Source organism: Mya arenaria, chromosome 4 (assembly GCF_026914265.1).
Source record: "Mya arenaria isolate MELC-2E11 chromosome 4, ASM2691426v1".
In the NCBI taxonomy this organism is placed as follows: Eukaryota; Metazoa; Mollusca; class Bivalvia; order Myida; family Myidae; genus Mya; species Mya arenaria.
Window position 1 is genome coordinate 25,455,635 of NC_069125.1, and position 7,451 is coordinate 25,463,085.

The 7,451-nt window shown below is 34.0% G+C and overlaps 1 protein-coding gene across 3 annotated transcripts in view; it reads right to left on the reverse strand.

Annotated features, from left to right (window-relative positions):
• Positions 1–4,997, reverse strand: part of LOC128231953 (uncharacterized) — a 43,074-nt gene extending 38,077 nt beyond the window's left edge. For 2 of the 3 annotated variants that reach the window (XM_052945243.1, XM_052945241.1), the window contains exon 1: positions 4,898–4,997. The gene's annotated coding sequence lies outside the window, so the exon portion shown is untranslated. Of the gene's footprint in view, positions 1–4,591; positions 4,706–4,897 lie in introns of those variants that run through there. The other variant, XM_052945242.1, reaches the window with a different exon arrangement.
• Positions 4,998–7,451: the final 2,454 nt, after the last annotated feature.

The following is a 7,451-nucleotide window of genomic DNA, read 5'->3' on the forward strand; positions in this document are numbered from 1 at the left end:
TTATTCACAACTAAGGGGTTTATACGTTAGCGAGCCCAAGTATAGATGACAGCCACGATGAAGGATCTGCATGGGCTTCTAAAAGGTGTTTACAGTGCTGTAAGAATAGAAAGGGGCCTAGCGAACACAATTTCCTGCGGAACCAAAGACACACAGGGAGGGTGACAGGCGAAATTGAAGTAGCTGCGGATGCAGCAAGATGGAGATTTGATTCAAACAACTTGTAATTTAACCGACAGAGCAAAAATGTACTGTCGGAGCCTATAAGAGACCACCACAAATCCTATGAATACGACTTTGAAAAACCCGACCGACAGATGGAGTTTGGCAGACAAGGAAGAAGACAGCCGATGCGGAACAGGGGCGATAATCAACCGATCCTGAAGCCTCCACTTTAGGAAAATATAAGCAGAAGTTCTTAGCAATTTCTAGGTATTGGATACTGAACCGACTTGGCGACAGTTTGTACATTACATCCGCGGCAAGGTGGGCGGCGTTCCGGTTACGTTTATGGCGCGAACAGGGGCAACGAGGATTGCATATCATATTTGCCGCGTGTATAGCAAGATAAGTGACCGAGAGCGACGGTAGGTAAGAGGATCAACTTGTCTTCGCGGGGCAGGTTGGTCTCCAATATGAGAAGAGTAAAGGCTTGCAGTGCGGAGATATACGACAAGGAGCTACTTGTGAAGGGAAAACTTACTAAAAGTAAGAAAAGTAGTGGTCGCCGAAAACTTCTATATGCCAGAGGACAGAGAAAGATGACTAAGATAATAGAGCGAAGTACCTGTTCGAAGAAACATAATCATTATAACCGCAATAGCCAAATAATGGCATGTACGTCTCTGAAACAGGCAAAGTGATAATCCTTGAACGCTTTCCTTTGTCGAAAATTCTAAAACTCGATGCGGAGATAGTTATAGCTGAGCAAGTAAGGTGTTGTAAGTGTTTTGACGTCGAATGAATATGCCAAAGAAGAAAGAAATGCAAAACGGGTCAAGAGTGTACAGACCAGCCAGACTACTCAAGCAAACAATTTATCAAGGTTCCCGATAAATGTATGATGGGTCGGCAACAAATATTTAAGCAAGATCAAGTACGCGTTCTTTAAACATTAGTTGGACCAGGGATTCAAATACCTTGCAGACATCCGTATCAATACGGGCGACGTCAAGTCAAACAGCGACCAAGACGAGTACCAATCGCATATGCAGACGAAGAGAAAAGACGGTAGAAATTGCAACAATAAGGGATCCTACGCGAGAGTACATTCTCATTGGCTCGCCCATAGTTTTATTTTTGGCAGGCGCAATACGACCGTACGTACACTTCCGAAAGTTCAATGAGCTGCTCAAACTGAATGGATTTCATTTACCCAGAATTCAAGACTGTCTTGACACAATGGCTGACTCTATCACATTTAGTAGCTTTGACTTGACGAATGAGTATATTCAGCTGTGTCCTCTTTACTGGGGCCAATGACGCGATCGGGCATGTTCAACCAATGTATTGACATTCATTTAAACATGACTGTAAACGATTAAATTACTTTAATCACAAATATTGCCACTTTGTTCCAACGATCTCTTAAGTACTAAAAGCATATAAATTGACTTTCTATAACCAAAAGAGCAATATGCTAAAGACGTTCAATTCTCTCTTTCACGAACGTGTACAATTGTGTAATTTCTTACAGCTGTTGCGATTATATATCCGTTCTTTTACATTCTTCCCACGCAAGATAGCACTGCTTTTCGTTGTCGGCCATATTTGTTTTATTGTAAATGAATGATCAAAATGTTTAAAGTATAGCATATCAGTTTATCGACAAAGGTTCAAGTTTCAAGTTTTGTACTCGTGGCGATGGGAGAATAAATCGTATGGTATAACGATAGTGAATATTTAAGGAAGATCACAAATATTTACCGCTTGGTAAATGATGAGCAAAAATGGCACAAAATAAATAAGAAAGAAGTCTCAATGAAATTTCAATTTTATGGTTTTAGCACATCGAGGTAGTTTAATCAGTATGTTTTCACAAGCTCAACTCATGTTATGTCTAAGGTTCAAAATGTTTTGATAAATGTAAAGGTTAATATTAACATATTTCCGTCTTTCATTTAAAGTTTTGACTACAATTAAAAAGTCAAAAAACTCATCACCTTATTCTTGACTCTGTGCTAAAGGTGAATTAAAATTAAACATCACTACTCCAACTTTGTATATTCTGCTCATACAATGATATTTTTTACATTATTCTTAAACGAATTGAAATCATGAATATTCTGTTTGATCCAGTACTCTGATCAACCATTGGTTTAAAGAATTTTCTTTATCTTGACAACTCATTCATGATGTACAATACTTGTTAAATGTAAATTATACTTTGTTTGATATATAATTGTATTTATTGTGTCCTTTTTACCATTTAAAAGTCTGCCAATCAAAATTAAACATTTTTGAATAAATCCGATTTTCAATAGGACAGGTTCCGAATTCATCCAATACTGTACTATCAAACAACTGCATTTGTATATCAACAGGTTTCTTAAGTCATGACACCAAAAGTAGCATAACGTGCTTGGTCTGTCAATTAGTTTTGGTTTTGCCAAATCTACCATTGTAATTAGTTTATACAGTATTTATTTAGATAAACAATACGATATATGGTATACAAACATTTAACATAATCAAACTAGTGAAAACGCAAACTAGATTAGATGAACAACGCATGATGTTGGTCGAAATGTAATGACAGAACTAAAAGCCTAAACAAAGACTCGTTTTTGTCGTTTATACCAGCTGCTTTAAAATGTATAGTGTTTTGTATTAACTAAGTATATTAAAATGTAGTTACATTATTGGATAGTGTACATGGTCATGACTCGTATTTTAAATTGAAACGGTGGTATGACATTAAGTAAATAACAGAGAATATACGTATTACCGGGGGTATGCAATGAAGTAAATCGGAGAGTATAAGTGATTTTGGAAAAGAGAGAAATGAAATGTCCAGATGTAGATGGAAGAAGTAAGATCTGTTAAAATGATGTTGTTGCAGAGTCAAAATCTGTTGGTCTGGTTGATAAATGTTTGAACACATTTGATACTATTATAATTGAACATCACACCTAGGTTACTAGAATCATCTAAGATATCAGTGTGAATTTCACAAACAGGCTTAGTTCTCATTTTCTCTCGTGAAAAAGTAAAACTTCCGTTTTTTCAGTGACTTATAATTTGACTCACCGGTATCTACCCTGCATCTAATAATAAAGTCATTGGGTGCGGTAAATCTAATCAGCTGCAAACTTAATCATTTAAACATGCACATGTTCTAATTAAACACTTCCCATTAATTTAAATACTTTGTTGTCAACATAATTTTAGATGACCAGTGATATATTGGCTAATAATATAATTAGCATGCATAATTGCAATTCTGATGTTTCAAGGAAAACATACAATTAGACAACCCTTTTTTAGTGGATACCATAACAAATAAGTTCCAATTTTTATTTTTAGCAGACAAACAAAATGAACTAATTATCAACAGTTATTAAGCTCGAATGAAGCTTTTTGGGGGTTAAAATTTACCTTTTGACTTTAAAAGGCCTTGACATTAACAAATTACCCTTTCAAAAATAATTATTTTCCAGTGGACTGTACTAATAGACATCACACCTTGAAGAAATAAGATCATCTATAGCTTCTAAGATATCATTGTCGAAAAAGGCTTATTACTCAATTCCCCTGGTGAAAAACTACAATATTAGGTTAATCAGTATTTACAATTATATGCCATAATTTACAATAAAGGTATGTGCAGTAAAATGCCGGTCGAAATACAGTTTCTATCCAACAGTCGTAGGTTAGGGTTAATCTATCCGGATTTAATATTTTATCATTTAAACATGTATTCGTGCATATTAAACAATTTTCACACACAATCAATTAAATACTTTGTTTACAACATATATGTGCAAAGATAGAAAGGCTAAATATTTCATATATAAGGAAACATACAATTAGACTTTCATGGCTTTGATGCCTCATTATTTTTATGAATACCATTGACAAAAGGTTCCAATAATTTTTATTTCAGCAAACAAACAATATGAAGTAATTATAATCAGTAAACAAGCTCAAATTAAGCATTCTATGGCTACAATTTGACCTTTGACTTTTAAATGACCTTACTATTGTAAAATGCTTCTTTTGAAATGTATTGTATTTGTTTAAACAGTTCACACCACATATATTTCGACTTTAATAGAGCTTTTGGCTTTTTCATTGATGGTTTGCTGAAATGGCGGCGTTTTAACACAACATCTATGTTTTCTCAGCTATGCAAGAGATGTTCAACGTAAACTTACATTCATTTTTATACAAAAATGTAACACAGGTTGCCTCCTTGACTATTTACAGTCAAGTTGCAGTGTTAATGAAAAGTTGTTTTCTAATCCTTTACACTACTTCCGTGTTCTTCATATATGAGTTTATAACCGAGTTTTAATATTTGCCCATTTTCCTTAATGACAAATACGAATGATTATCAAAAATATTGTAAAACATCAGTAAAATAACTTACTTTTTGCACGGAATATGTCTGGAATATTTATTGGTTTTCTCAGCTATGCAAGAGAGTTTCAGCATAAACATCCATTTTTATACAAAACTTTGCATGACAAAAATATTACCCATGTTGTCTCCTTGACTATTTATAGTCAAATTGCGATATTAATGAGATTCTTTTCTTATCCTTCAATCTACTTCCGTGTTCTACATATGTGAATTTATAAGCCGAGTTTAAAATTCGACCATTTTCTTTCATGATAAATACGAATGAATATATATAATATATAGATATATTGTAAAATTCAGTAAATTAACTTACTTTTTGTACGCAATATGTCTGTGTTTCCTTTTAAGAGACACTCAGGTAAGAGACGGTGTTCTAGATAAAAGTTAAATATATCCCCAATCGGATGTAAATCGTTGCTATGATACCTGTGTAATACAGGGGCTATCTCAACATTTCTGTTTTACATCTAGGTGACAGTAATTCAGTTTTTTTTTTTGTGTCATTCCAAATTGCGACTTATGATATAACATTTGTCGTTGGTAACGTCCGGCGGCGGGTGAGTCAGCGAAACCTTGAACCGACAATAACTAGATTATTTATAATTCCATCGTGATAAACCATGATACCAGTGTTTGTCGGAATATTGTCTGGACCATATTCTGCTTGCAGATAAATACCCTCGATAATTCCCTTTCACAATAAAACAATAATGGATCTATATCTTGTACGAACAATTACTTATTTAAAATCGAAACATCTCGAAACTAAATGAGTGTTTGTGAGCAAAATGTCAATGCCAGCTTTTATCGTCAGATAAATCACTAGCAGAAAACATAAGGGTCATCAATAAAAAATCGAATGAAATATATGTTTTTTGATTATGAAACTATTCACATTTATTTACTATTTAGTATCTCATAAAAGTTTAAGTGCAATTAGACGTCAACAGTTTGAGAAAACTCATTTATCCACGGTATAATTTGACACCGTTCGCACAGTTGGTTTATTGCTTTTTTCCGAAGAGTGCGTTCTTCTCGGCGGTGAAAGCTACCCAAACAGGTAAGCAGTCAATGATTCCATAGATGACAGCACTACCTGTCAGGAAAGTGCACAGAACACGACAAAATAAATATATCAGACAATATCGGGTGTGCGTTTCGCATCCCAATGTTGAGCTTAAAACAAGTAAGCATTGGTGGGCATTGTAGTGTAATCCTAGGAAAAATGTTTAAAACGTTGTTTAAATATCACCGTGTCCAACCGTAACAAGGTGAAGTGGTCGAAATAACGGTGGTACGTGGTTGAATAACGCAGGGTTGTGGTGGTAAACAATGACCAGTGAAAAATAATTTCACTAATGTTATCGAGAAATCGAAATGATTTCTTTACAAAGATACGTGCAAGATGACCACATATATCATTGATTCCATGTATGAATTTTATTTCCTCCGCAATTTCGCCAATTCATCCATAATTCGGTGTGATGTATTTGTGTTGCCGGGACACGGTGGTTGCATCGTGTTTTGTAGCAAATTTCCAACATTATTCGTTTATTCTGCCCTAAACCAGCACACCATTGCTCTATCTAAATCAAATAATTTAGAATGATTTGTTAATGAAATGCAGTCAAATATCTGCTTTCGAATAGTGTAGCATGTTCACAGCTGCTCCAACTGAATATATTGAAATTAAACTGGTTATTCATAATCAATATAGTTCATTTTTTGATAGTCATCTATTGAATTTTAATAGCATTCATTATTTTGTTGATGCGTTATTAAAAAAAATTGTGTTACATACATGTTTTTAATTTTAAAATCTGATTTACTTGTTTTCAGTACACGATGTCATAAAGCAGAGTATTGAAGAAAATACTTTATGCTTGTTAAATTTATAGTTCAGGTAAAATATCCAACTACATTAAGCATTCGCATGAAAAGATTTGTTTGAGCGTACGTCTGTTTTGTCTATTCAAAATTTGATCTGTTTATGAATCGTTATATATATTTAAAATTATCTTTAAGAAACAAAAAAGAACCTGAGCGTGAAATAATTTACCATTAAACTCGCGGAAAAACGTCAAACATCTGTATAAGCATGGAGGCGCATTTATAAGCATAAGCACGATTAGATAGTATTTCTTATCCTCTGAGTATTTCATATTCCGACATCCAGAAAAAATAAACTGCAAAATTGACAACCATTAATTCAATTGTTTTGTCCATAAAATAACTGATATAGGATATGTATTCCAGGAACTACGCATCTGATATAGTAAACTGAAAACATCCCAACTGAAAATCCGTTTTGGAAGAAGTCCAGGTCCGTCCGCCTCTTCTCGTGGTGCGTTACCCGTGAGCCAACATCATTGTAGGGACAAATGGATGAGTCAAATAAGATATGTCAACCATTTCACCTGGTAACGAGTTGACACAGTGAATATGTCCTTCTCCTGTGTGTTTACAGGAAAGATTTAACACAATTATGTTATCTATTTTGCCTTGTTATTTTTCAAAAAATAGTTTGAAAACTCCCCCAGTGTAACTTAAGTACTTGATATTTTGCTTAAAGTTAGCATAATAATCGTCACCTTAGTGCAAGAACTCAATATCTGCTTCTGTTTATTTGTGCAGTTATTGAGTTTTTGCACTATGGTGACTATGTATTAATTACCCTATTCTATGTATAATATTTCGAATGATCTTGATTTCCAAAATTGCTATTCATGGCATTGCTAATTAAGTTGAAGCAAATACTTTTACATTTGGACTTAAATTGACTAGCCGTAGTTTCGAATTATTCTATTTAGTTGAAAAAGGAACCTTTTCACTGAAATACGTTTATTAGGTTTACTATTGTCAGATAT